This window comes from Dioscorea cayenensis, chromosome 2, assembly GCF_009730915.1.
Source record: "Dioscorea cayenensis subsp. rotundata cultivar TDr96_F1 chromosome 2, TDr96_F1_v2_PseudoChromosome.rev07_lg8_w22 25.fasta, whole genome shotgun sequence".
In the NCBI taxonomy this organism is placed as follows: Eukaryota; Viridiplantae; Streptophyta; class Magnoliopsida; order Dioscoreales; family Dioscoreaceae; genus Dioscorea; species Dioscorea cayenensis.
In genome coordinates, this window is record NC_052472.1 from 20,855,545 (window position 1) to 20,870,413 (window position 14,869).

Below are 14,869 nucleotides of genomic sequence, written 5' to 3' on the forward strand. Positions count from 1 at the left end.
TTATTTGCATTAAAACTTGGACTGAGAACCCAACCCCCATGCGTAAAACCCTATTTATAACCGTTAGGGATGATGATAGAAGGTAGGGCTAACGAAGAGGGAACTGAGATTGACTCTGGATCCTTGGGAAATCCATACGAGTCACATTGAGAAGAAACAAGTAGTAAAGGCTCACAAATGGTGGGCTAACTAACTTGGGTTAGATCGGTTGACTAGTGAGGTAAGCCAATGGGATATGGGCTTAAGGAGGTGCCTTACAATGTCTCCTTAGAGCAAGAGTCCAAGCTTGGACTTGAGAGATTATGTGAAAAATGGGTATGGATTAAAGCTGAATAACCCTACTTGTTGAGCTTGGTGGAAGTAGTCTGTAATCAAATTGCGATAAGAATCCAAATCCCTAGGCACACTAGTAGCCAATGAGTGAGGGACAACATTTGCATATAAAATATATAGAAAAGAGTTCATGTAGTATACACCCTTAGATCTCACACCGACATCTGGGATTGTGGTAGATGGGTGGGAAGACAACCGCTCATCCTGGCACCCAAAAGGTATCGGCTTAGGAAATCAAAGCACCTACGAGTATCACTATCGACATTGAGCCTTCATGCATACCCATTGGTTGGTGCTGATAGGAACAAAGCTCAACAATTACATTGAGAACTTCATTGGGGGCGGATCAGGCACGGAGTTAGTCATGATCACTTTACCCTTATTCTCTCGAGACCTTATGAGTACCGCATGAAGGTTGTAGGTGACTTTTACTCGATGGGTAAGTTTTGCTAGAGAGGCCTTGGGACACTATGAGTAGCTTTGGAGTAGAAGAAGAAACATGGTTCTCATGGGAGGAGCTAGGTTTCATAGCTACCATCTTGGAACAAAGGGCTGGGATGCTCGAGTCTTTTAGTTTGACAAGGAAGCTTCTAATGCCAACGTCCACTGTGACCATCATTGGTGGTAAAATGTTTTCCTTAAGGCAATCCATAACCCTTGGTGCTGCAAAGAGATGGTCTTATTTTGAACATAAATGAGATCTCCTAAAGGATGATGGATAGCTACGATGGAATCCCAGCTCCAATAGTGTAGTGGGAAGTTGGAGATCAAAAGCCAATGATAGTGGGTAGTGGCTAGCACGTGGGAAACTGAATTTTGACATCAAAGGAAAGAAGCGAATGGAGCACAAACCTAGATTAGACTTGAAAGAGGTGACACCTTTTGTCACGCCCCGAACCCGGTGTGGCAAGCTTGGAACGCTAACAAATGGCTGCACACCCACTTGGTTGGGACTTAGTGGACATACAAGGCCTTACCACCTAAACATAGTAGAAAATACAATATACAGTACATATAACAAATCACAAAGTTTTGACAATGAAGAGTTTAAGCTTTGATACAAGCCAGGCATAAAACAAACTACAACATTGACAAGTGCTAAAACACCCACCACCCAAAAAGGAATGCACACTACTCGACGGGCCAGCTAAGCTGACCCCTGCAAATCTTACTCCTGATTTGAAAGAGATAATCAACAACTTGATGAGCTTCGAAAATACCAGTAAGTAATCTACTGAAAAAATAAAATATGGATTGATAGAGTTTAGAGATTTAAAATAACATCACTTTGCAAAAGCCTATACAAGGTACATATATGTTCAGAAAACTGAATTAATATCAAGTTCAAAACATCAAGAAAATCAAATTCTGGCATCCATGAACATTTACCAAAAATATAGAATCTAAAGCAAAGTGGTTTTTCCAATATTTAAGTGTCTCCAATTTACTAAAGTCATTTGTTTTACCTCAGTGACACTTGAGTCAGAAATATCTTAACCCATTTGTTTTACCTCGGTGGCCCGTGTAAGAAATAGCATAATCCATTTATATTACCTAGGTGGCCCATTTAGAAATTCAAAGCCGCAATTGTTTCGCCGACAGTGTGGCGCAAAATTATAGTCTCAATTACAGAATTCATATCGATATTGCCAATATTGACCCTTATTGATTGGGTTAGAACATAGCTTAAATGTTAATTAGTCTAGTCATAATAAGAGTTTATAAGATCCCTCTTTTCAAAGAATTAAAGCATAATTTATGAAATAAATAAATAAATAAAACATAGGACTGCACAGTAGATCATAATGTTAATATAATTGCGTAAACACTTAATCATATATATATACACACTGAAATAGTTTAACAATTAAATAATTAACTAAACTCATGCTTTTAAATAGTTTAATAAGAAAAAACAAATAAATTAATGCTTTAGTACAAAATCAGCGCGCTAATGCTTTATAAATCAAGTGTGCTAACGAAAGTAGTTTAATAACCAATCTATTTACCAATTCTTTAATAAAGCATTCAGTTGATACTTACAACCCACATTGTATGATTTAATAGTAAACACCCTTTATGTTTATATATATATATATAATCCATAGAAATTAACCAAAGGAATGAAAATAGATAATAATAATGATGATCAAAATCCATTAATCCTTATCTCAGAATACTAGTATATATATGTAAATATATATAAATGTATATATAAGATTCACATCAACAATTAAAGAATGAAAATAGATAATAGTATTAATGATAGAAATAGATTTCAAAATCTTTATCTCATAATGCTAATATATACATATATATTCATCAACTTTGCAAGGTCTCTGCCTCAACTTAATAATACATCACACTCAAAGGTTGGAGTTTCAAATTCTCATTTGGGGGTCAAAACTAACTCCACAAGTTTGCAACATTTAAATGTCAAAACATCAAACGATCTATGTTCACGTACCCAACAATTAAACATGATACATTACAAAATACACAAAACTTAAATTTATACATATATAACCAAAAATATAGCTGATATATATATATACATATGAATTACTTACTTAAAATAGCTCCACATCAACTCACCTCCAAAAGCTAAGACAAGCCTTCTTCAAACCTTATATATAGTATAACCAAATCTAATTTCTCAAATGCTGAATTAAAACCCAACTAAGCATTTGACTACACCAGTAATGGCATGAACTAATGAGAGGATCCCAAGCATATATGGCTTACTCAGAGCAAGGCAACCGTTAGGGTTAGGAAAGACATGTTGTCCTGGTAAAGAAGTGATACAATCATGCTTGAATATACATCTAGGCATATCCGCATATGCATCTAAGGTTCACAAAATCTTAACACAACTAGACTTGACAAGCCAATGGAGTAAACATAGCATGATCATCAAAATTCAAGGCATGCTGCCAATAAAAATCATCTCAAGGCAACACATCAAGGCATGAGAGACAAGGATTCAGTTGAGCATAAAGGTGAGGAGCTTGCTTACCGGATTAGCTAGAGGTGACAAGCCACACCATCATAGAACCTTCTCCAAGCTCCCGACAAGAAGTAACACTCTCCCAAGGTTGTAGCAAGAAGAAGAAGAGAAGAAAAGCTTGGTCTCTTTGAAGTTTGGTCCTTTGATATCTCCATGCCATGGAGTGGCTGTCGGTGTGGCCAAAGGAGAGTGTGGACATGGTTACGGAGGGACGAAGCTCGTCTAGGTTATGGGGCCACTCTTCTACATGTGGAGGCAGAGCAAGGTAGGGAAAGAAAATAACCATGGTTAACCATGCTTTGATCGGGGTGGGAATGGAGATAAGGAAATGGTTGCGGAATGGAGTGGTTTTGCCACAATGAGCCGGTTTCAACATGCTGATGAAAACTTTTTCCAAAGAAGTCACTATAGCGGCACTGGAGATAATCTAAATCACTGCCACCTTCATGCGGTCTTCTTTGGACTTAATAATGGCTTTAGTGATCGGAAGTGAAACTCTCAAGGACACTAGATTGGAGGTAAGTTGAGGATTTGTTTTCAAAGACTGAAGGACAAAGAGCAAGGGTTTAACAATAGCGTGGTGCCTCTTGTTCACTGTCTCTTTCTCCTCTGCTAGGTAAGGGGGAGCTCATGCAGAGAGGATTTAGGTGGACATTTGATGGCGATGTGCCTAGCTCCTGAACATCTTTGGCAAAGTTAGTAGGTGATGACATTCCTCTACTGTATGGCCTAATCTTAGGCCATGCTTATAGACAGAGGAAAGACTTGGAGATCATCTGGCTCGTAAGGGCCTCCACAAAAGCCGCAACTAGCTCGCCATGAGCTCCGCCCAGAAGGAACCTCATCAAACCAAATAAATATTTTATTGACAAAGTTAAACAATTTGTATTTTTTAAAATAACTATCATATTCATCAAATCATTTTAAGAAATTTGGTAATTTTCTATTTTTCTTTAAAATGTTGATTTTAAGAATTTAGAACAGTGGTTATTGGGTTTCTCTAATGTTTTATCAATAAATTTATTTTATTTGGCTTACAAAGTCGTTTTTAATTATGTATAAATCACTCAAATAAATTTATGTTTCATTAAAGTTGTCCCCCAAGAATAAGAATAAATAATAAAATATATTGTTAGATTTTTTAAGATAAATGTGAACTCCCTCATCTTATTTAGTGGGGGATTCAACTCCTTGTAATTTAAACACTTGCATAGGGGATCTAGTGCCAATAAGCTAGATATTGGCAATGTGTTATTGGTAAGCACACAAGATTTTGTTTAAAACTATATATATGTGTATATATATTGGTTGTATCATCTACGCACGCCCTTAGTTTTTAAATCTACCCAAGTTGGTCATTAGTTGTTGGATTGTCATTCAATATTTTTGATCTGAACCATTCAATCAAATGTACATAGTAATTGAATCAATCATTACCATCCAACTTCATTTCTACTAGACTATAGTTAAACTAGAACACAACTCAGGCACAACGGACTAATCCGTTGGGAACTAGTACAATGCATGGATAAGTCGATCGTCGGCGATTGGATTGCCATCCAACAGTTTCTCTCATTCAATTGAATAGTTTTATTGTGTTCATTAATAGTAGCACAATGAAAAGTGGAATGTACAATATTTTGATTTGAATCACTACAATAATTGAATCAATCATTACCATCCAATTTCATTTTTACTAGATATACAGTTAAACTAAAACAAAACTCAGGCATAACAAACTAACCTATCGAGAACCGGTATAATACTTGGATACGGTTATTAATACTGTTCATCAACACACCTCTTTCTGCCTCTCTCATCTTTTTCATTTTTTTTTTTCATTTTCTTTATTTTATTTAGTTTTATTTTAATTTCTTTGTGGTGTGATATGGCACAAAAATAAATAAAAAGAATGAAAAATGAATAAAAAAAAAACTTATTTCTAACACATAAGTTTATTTGAATTTGCAAAGCCACCTCTTATGCTCAACTTTTCCAACATCAAAAATATTAATAGTAATATAAATTTATTATTATTTGAAAAATAAAATTTCAACTTGAAATATTCAATTTTCATTACTATTAATTACCTCAAATTTCTTTATTTTTTTTAAAAAATTCACTTAACCTCACGTTTATTGCAAGATGAATATTATTACAAACATTAATATTTATATTAATAAGAATGTTTTTATAAATAGGTTTTTTTTTATTAAAAGTGAACAATTTACTTAGAAATATTATATTACGTCGAATGTTCGTGTCCTACTGAGGAGACAGGTTCAAACTTCAACTCACCTAGTTTGAGAGTATAGATGTGTTGAGGGATTAAACTTAGGGGCCGTTTGGTTCGCGGTAATGTAGAAAGATTACCACGTGTTACGTGATAATATGAAAATATTACCACGTTTGGCATTGCACCGGTGGTAATGTGGATGGTAATATCACATTACCAACTTATAAATATTACCAAGAAAGTGGTAATCATATTACCACAAAATTTGGTGTCTATGTTGGATTACCATGGTAATCTTATAATTTTTTATATTTTAACAAATTGATTACCATGATAACCAAACACGGTAATGAACTATTCCCGGTAATAAGAGTTCCCAACCAAACATGGTTATATTAAATTATCGCAATATTCCCAACCATATAACATTTCCACTCATATTACCATGGTAATCTCGTTATGTGGTAATATGTCATTACCTTGAACCAAACGGACCCTTTAGGGGCATTTGGTTCATAGTAATGATATATTACCATAGTAATGAGATTACCATGGTAATGTGATCGGGAATGTTATATGCCCGGAAATGTTGTGGTAATGTGAGATTACCATGTTTTGTTGAAAATTTATATTACTGATAATCTTTCATTGCCATGTTTGGTTAGTCATGATAATCACCTCAGTAATATGTCAAATTTACCAAAATATCCTTACATATAAAATTTTGAAACATATAATTTAAAGTATTTAGATAAATAAATAGTTAAATTATAATATTAAAAATTATTTTCACAATTCTTTAAAATACCTTTGTATTTACCAAAATACCCCTACGTATAAAATTTTGAAAAATATGATTTCTAAAGTATTTAGATAAATAAATAATTAAATTATAATATCAAAAATTAATTTTTTTACAAATTTTAAACCTTTGTATTTATCAAAATACCCCTACATATAAAAATTTGAGAAATTTAATTTAAAGTATCTAGATAAATAAATAATTAAATTATAATATCAAAAATTATTTTTTTACAATTTTTAAATATATTTTTGTATTTACCAAAATACCCCTATGTATAAAAATTTGAAAAACTTAATTTAAAGTATTTAGATAAATAAATAATTAAATTATAATATCAAAAAAAAAATTCCACAATTTTTTAAACATATAAAATTTTGAAAAATATAATTTAAAGTATTTAGATATTTAGATAAATAAATAATTAAATTATAATATTAAAAAAAGTTTACAAATTTTTATAATACCCCTATGTATAAAAATTTGAAAAAGTTAATTTAAAATATTTAGATAAATAAATAATTAAATTATAATATCAAAAAAAATTTACAATTTTTTTAAGTATCTTTGTATTTACCAAAATACCATATTAAAATTCGAAAAACTCAATTTAAAGTATTTAGGTAAATAAATAATTAAATTATAATATCAATAATAATAAGGGAGAATAAAAACTAGGGAGTATAGTAAGAAATTAGATTAAATGAGTGGGGGCATAATTGGAAAACAAACATTACATATTACCACAAACTTGGTAATTTGGATGGACACCTATTTTGGTGGCAATTACGTTACCATCTTATTTGGTAATATTTCACTATTGGTAATCTTACATCACCATCAACATTACCACTGCTACAGTAATCAACCATAGTAATCTAAACACATTACCACCAGATTCCCGGTAATATATTCACATTACCGCGAACCAAACGCCACCTTAGGTCCGTCCATATCCTTGACATGGCTACTCCACATTAATTAGAAAAATTAAATTAAATTAAATTACTGATGATCTAGATGAAACAAGCTTGATCTAACATTGCTAACTTAAGCCTCATTTTGAAATTTATCAATGGTTACCGTTGTAATAGCCTAGTGGTCAAGACACTTAACTCTTATGCAGGGGGTCAAATGCTCAACTTTCTCCCAGAACATAGATGAGGAATAATAATAAAAGTGTGTTTGTGTTTGGTTGGCTTGTCCACATTGTCAAAAAATAAAAAATTCATCAATGGTTTCAATCTCAATTACATTGACTTGCGCTTTGCTCGATTTTATCCAAGATATCATTCTGAGCCCAAGCCTAGGCTCACATTCTTCCAAATCAAAATTTATTGATAATTTATGCTCAATACAACAAACTAGTAATTAAAAATACTTCATTATTGATATACGATAAATAAATAAATAAACGCACACCAAAAACATAGAAGGCGATAATAAAATCCATAACTAGCTTTGATATGCCAAACACAACAATAATATGGATGAAAACAAAGGAAAAACAATAGCACATAGAGATTTACGTTCTTCGATCGATGTGACCTACGTCCACGGGCAGGGAGATAGAGATTTCTTATTTTTCTCTTTCGAGGGGAAAAAAACCAAATACAGATGATACAAAAAACCCTATATATATCCGAATTAAAATAAAATAAATTAATATAATATAACTCACAATGGATCAGTCTGTTGAGCAGGCCCAAACCAAAAGCACAACATAGATCTTCATTGAAATTTCGAATTTAGGGTTAAACTACCTCAATTCAGATTGAGTAATAATTGGTATGGGTCACCATCACAATTGAATTCAAGGCATCTCAACAAATCTCCACCTTGACTTGAATTTTCCCATGCATCAAGAACCAAGAACATCTTCCTGTCATCCACGCCCCGAAGGGCCTCATGCTGTGCGGATGTTCACCAAGTCCAGGCTATGCTTGAACTTTTCTATAGATAAAGGCTTTGTTAACATATCTGCTGGATTGTTAGTTGTGGCTATTTTCTCTATGGAGAACCATTTGTCTTCAATAACATCCCGCATAAAGTTCAACCTGACATCAATATGCTTTGATCTTTAATTCATGATATATTGGATTCTTCACCAAACTTAATGCACTCTGACTATCACAATAAATAATTGGTCTCTGCACATTCAAGCCCAATCTATCAACAAGACCAAGGAACCACATGCCTTCTTTTACCCCTTCTGTCAATAACATGTATTCTGCTTCAATGGTAGATAAAACAACTATAGAATAAAGTGTTGATTTCTAACTAATTGCACACCCAAATAGGGTAAATATATAGGAAGTCAGAGATCTCATCATAATAAGGTCTCCACCATAGTAAGAATCTGTATAACCAACAATACCACCAGTACAACCATCAGTATCATAAACCAAGAAAATATCACTCGTACATTTCAGATATCACATAATCTATTTAACTACTTCCCAATGAGCCTTCCCTGGATTACTCATAAACCTACTTGCTGCACTAACTGCATTAGCCAAATTTGGCCTAGTATATACCATTCCATACATCAAGCTGCCAACATCATTCGAATAAGGGACTCTACTCATGTAATCCATCTCATAATTTGTACTAGGTAAAACACTAGCATCAAATTTAAAGTGCGCTGCCAAAGGAGTACTAACCGACTTTGAGTGTTCCATATGAAAAGATTGTAACAACTTTTCAATGTACTTCTATTGAGAAACATATAACAGTATTGCTTTCCTGTCTCTCCAAATCTCCATACCCAACATCTTTTTGGCTACACCAAAATTCTTCATTTCAAAACAATGCCTTTAAACTGTCAATTTCAGCTTTATCCTTAGCTACAATCAACATGTCATCCACGTATAGAAACAGATATATAAAGGAACCATCTAGAACCTTTCTAGAGTAAACACAATTATCATACTCATTAAGCACAAAATCATGAGAAACCATGAATGCATCAAACCTTTTATACCACTGTCTTGGAGACTACTTCAATCCATACAGAGATCTTTCAGCAAACATACAAGGTCTTCCTTTCCAGAAATGAGAAAGTCCTCTGGTTGTGACATATAAGTATGTACCTCTAGATTCCCATATAAAAAAGTTGTTTTGACATCAAGCTGTTCTAACTCCAAATTAAAAGCACTTACAATGGCTAGAAGAACTCACATTATTTTGTGCTTCACAACTGGTGAGAATACTTCATGATAATTAATTCCCTCCTTCTGTGAGAAACCCTTTGGCATAAGCCTTGCTTTGAACCTTGCTGACTCAACTCTAGGAATCCCTTCTTTCTTCTTGAATACCCATTTGTATCCCACTTGTTCTACACCCTTTGGTATTAGAACTAGTTCCCAGGTTCTGTTCTTTGCTAGAGACTGTATCTCCTTATTCATGGCAATCAACCATTCTGATGCTTCTCTACTCTGCAATGCCTCTTTATATAACCATAGTTTATCAGAATCAATATGTTCTTCTATTGCCAAGACATAAGCAATAGAGTTAGCAGATTCATCAAAATTAACATCTTTAATAATAAATTTTTGAGTTCTATCTTTTTCAGTACACCATAATTTATATCCCTTAACTCCAGCAACATACCCTAGAAATATACATTTCATTGCCTTGGCTCAAGTTTACCATCATTCACATGAGCATAAGCAGGGTAACCAAATATATAGAGGCTAGAATAATCAGAGGATTTATCGGACCATACCTCTTGAGGAGTCTTCAAATCAATTACAGTTGATGGAGATCTATTCACCAGATAACAAGCAGTGTTAACTATTTCAGCCCAAAATTGCTTATAGAGGCTAGCACTTAATTGCATGCATCGAGCATGCTATAAGAGTGTTTGGTTCATGCGTTCAACAACTTCATTCTATTGTGGTATATGTCGTACAGTGTGGTGCCTCACTATACCTTCTTTCTTGCAAATCTCATTAAATGGTGTATTACAAAATTTCAGGCCATTATCTATTCTCAGTGTCTTGACTTATTTTCATATCTGCTTTTCAGCCATAGTCTTCCACTACTTGAACCGCTCAAACACCTCATCCTTTGATCTCAAAAAATATACATAGACCTTTCTAGAATAATCATCAATAAAAGTAACGAAGTACCTACATCTGCCATGAGATGTAGGTACTTCGCGCCCACAGCGCCCTGCACGCCCCAGCCGCGCCCCACGCGCCTGCCCCATCGGGCCCAGCTGTCCGCATGTGCCCATGCCAGCAGCTTGCCCGTGCTGCTTGTCGGTCGCAGCAGCTCGCCGGAAGACGATGCTCAGCCAACCAGCAGACCAGCCTTCACCTTGATTTGATTTGATTTCCTTGAATCAAGGCTTTTAGCCTTTTTCAATCACATGATGCCATTCTAAAGAGACTCCCTGTCCTCAAAAGCAACAACATTGATTTGATTTGTATTGTGCACGTGTGACTCTTATCGATAGTGATCGTTAAAAAATGCTACCTGAGATGCGTCACGCAATCTCCATCATTCAGATGTGGTGCTTGATGGTACCAACTACATTGCATGGCGACTCACTATCAAGCTTGTAGAGGCAGACGTGCGTTTATTGTAGTTAAGTAAAGAAAGTTGCAAGATTTCCAAGAGAAAAGGAAAGAAAAGAAAAATAAGAGAAAACATAATGATAATTTTGTAAAATTTATTTTTTAAGTTTAAAACAAGAGATGCAATGGATATTGAAAAATGAAAATATTCTAGGGGTATATTGAAATACCTCAAGGACATGCAGCCCATTTCCCCTTGATTAGAAGTTTGTTTTGCATGAAATAAAAATAGAAACAATTATGAAGACCAAGAAACAACTAGAGAGAAAAATTGGAGCAAACTAACCGATTTATTCAAAACTTGTGACTATGAAAGAAGAGTACACATGTAAACTTATTAGAACCTTATTTAAATAATTCCACTTCCCACCTACTAACAACCCAACGTAACCACATATTTGACGCAATCAAAACAAAATAACAAATTAACAAAACTTATCTATCTTGATAATAACAAAATAACAAACCAAATCACATATGTTTGACCTTGTAAACAACCACTAGATAAACAACAGACTAGGAATAAAAGAACATCTACCGCATTTAGTAAGTTGCCCTGATTGTGACACTCCCCTTAGTGCAGACTTACAACTCCCAGAGCATCCCAAAAAAGTTGAAACTTGGGCTTCTCCAAAGCTTTACTAAATTTATTAGCCACTTGATCGTTGGTGCAAACTCCAAATAGGTCAATTTCTTCTTTTACAACTTTTTCTCGAAAAAAGTGATAACTCACCTCCATATGCTTCGTTCTTGCATGGAAAACTGGATTTGATGCAAGTTTAATAGCACTTTTATTATCGCACTTGATTTTTACTACATAGTCACCTTCACATACAATGTTCCTAATCATCCTCTTCAACCAAATACACTCTTATGTAGCCATGGTTGCTGCCGCATACTCAGCTTCAGTGCTAGATAAAGCAGTTATGTCTTACTTCTTACTGAAACAAGAAACTACAACTAAACTAGTATTAAAACAATAACTTGAAGTTGAATGATGGTCATTTGTATCTCTAGCCTAGTCTGCATCTGTAAATCCACTCAGCAAAAAATCATTGCACCTAATGTATAGAAAACCAAAACCAAGAGTTCCTTTTATATATTGAAAAATCCTTTTTGCAGTATATAAATCAGGAATTCTAAGATTTTGCATAAACTGAGAAACAACACCAATAGAATACAAAATTTCTGGCCATGTAAATGTCAGATAAATTAAGCTTCCAACCAGTTGTCTGAACTTCCTCGCATCATGCATTAGCTTCCCTTCATCTTTCTTCAACTTGAGATTTGGCTCTATTGGAGTAGCCTTCTCCTTTGACTCTCTCATACCAAAACATTCCAAAAGATTCTTTGCATAGCTTGTTTGAGAAACAAAATGCCCTTGATCTAATTGTTCCACTTCCAAACCAGGAAAACAAGCCAATCTCCCCTAGATTTTTAATCTCAAAACAAACAGAAAGCTCACTTCTCAAATTAGAGATTTTTGACTCATTATCTCCCGTAATTATCATATCATCAACATATAATAATACTAGGAGATGCAAATTTTATTCTAATTTTATAATTAAACTAGAATCTGAATTGAAAACTCTAAAACCACAAAAGATGAGATATTGAGCAACTTTACCATTCAATGCTTTCTTCAACTAGCAAACATGGTTTGGAAACTACTTGGATGCAAAGCCTGAGGGTTAATATTGAATATCTGTTATTTTTGTTAATATTGAAATTATTAGTTTTGAATATGTATGTTTAGATATTTTCATTTTTATTCTTTATTGTCTTATTAAATGATTACCTTTCACTCTGTTTTGGTTATTGATTTATTATTTATACTAGTATTGTGATTTCTTTTAAATGACTATATTAAATGTTTTGAACTGTGTACTTAATCCAGACGTTGGTATAATCTGCTTAAATTATGTCCATTATTTATTTAGTTGTATATTTGTCTTACTTTAGTTTGGAGAATTTAGTATTTTAAATAATTTTAAATGTTTTGTTTACTTAATCGTAAATATTTTTTGTATCTAAATATTTTGGTCTCCAAATGAACGATATGCAACACTGTCAGTGGGGGATTAAACCCTGACCTTGTCGACAAGTAATTTTGGGAAAATGAGACTGCAGTTTCGCACCGTGTTCGTTCTGTGAAATAATCAACGGCCACCTGATATTCAGTCTCGGGTCACCGAGGGTAAATAAAAGATTTTTGTTATTTTGGCTCTGGTCTGTCACCGAGGATAAACAAATGACCTTTGCCATTTACACTGAATTTGGAGACATACACTGGAATCTGTTAATCTCTACTTTGACTTTTGATTTTGATTTTGATTTTGATTTTCTTCAATTGCACTATTTATTTGTTTTTAATTTCCGGGTATATCTTAGGCACACTTTTTATCCTGTCTTATAGTTTTTGCATCTTTGAGATCGCGCCTCTGGTTTTCAATTGTTGGTGAATGACATATTTGGATATATTCTTTTATTAGAATATTATACTCTATAAGTTATTCAAATTTTTTTATTTCGAAAACTTGTATTATTCTGAAAATCCGGCATAATTGAAACATAGCTCTGAAATTTCTGTCTTAGTCTATCTATGCTTTGGAGACTTATGCTCATATCTGATGATTTACTATATATCTGATTGACAGTTTTGAAAATTTATAATTCTTTTACCTGCAATGTTTTGGTTAACGGCATTATTTGAGAATTATACCCTTAATGTGCTATTTATTTGTAAACTCTGTTCAGTCTGAGTTGAAAAGCTTAATTGTTCTCGGCTTTTGAATTTGAGATTTATAAACCTTGTTGTTTTTGATCAATTTCTGGAATACTTACTGGGCTAGTGAGCTCATGGATTTTCTTTAAATCCTTTTCAGATCAAGAGTGATAGACCAGCGTGGATCTTGAAAGATTATCTGTAGGTGTTGCCTTATCCTGTTGTAAATTTTGAGTTCTTGTACTTGTCTATCCTTGTATTTTTGTATTTTGTATTTTGGACCTCTATATCCCTGTTTTATGTACTTTGTAGAGTCTGTAACCCAGTGACTCAGTTGGTTTGATATAAGTTAGCTGCTCTGAATCAGGTTTTGAGGCCATGCAAGCTTATGGGGTTTTCATCCTATGGGTTTGCGGCCATTTGTCTGCGCACTTAGTCTAGCGAGCTGGGTTCGGGGCGTGACACTGCCTTTTCTCCCTTGTTAACCTTCTCATAGCTTGTTGATGACCATTTTCTCTTCTTGTAACATTCTGAACTGGGGTTGTATTTGTTGCCTCTTCAAAACAAGGTGCATGTGCATTTGTTGTAGGGAATAGAAGCACCAAATTGGCTTGATCATCATCAAGAGAAAATATCTCTGGTGTACTAAATAGAGATGATACTTCATCAAACACTACATCTTTAGAATTAGTAAACTTCTTTGTGTCTGGGTCCATGCACCTCCAACCCTTCCTATAAGAATCATAGCCAACAAATACACTCTTATTTGCTTTTGGGTTAAGTTTGGTTCTATTAGATTTAGGAAACATAGCAAATAGAACCAAACACCCAAAAATAATTAGCATTTGGCTTCTCACCATATACAATTTCAAAGGGAGATATTTGTGTACCTGGCCAAGAAGCCAACCTATTAGATACATAGCATGCACATTGAATAGCTTCTGCCCAAAGTTCCCGAGGAAGATTCTTGTCATGCAGCCATGAAAGACATATTGAAACAAGATAGCTAACCTTTCTTTTTACAACTCCATTCGGTTGAGGAGTGTTAGGACAAGTCATTTGATGAGAAATACTATTGTCATCACAATATTGGAAGAAGTCATCTGACTTGTATTCTCCACCATTGTCACTTCGAAGACATTTTATCTTTTTCCAAATTCCTTTTCAATGGCACCTTTGAACT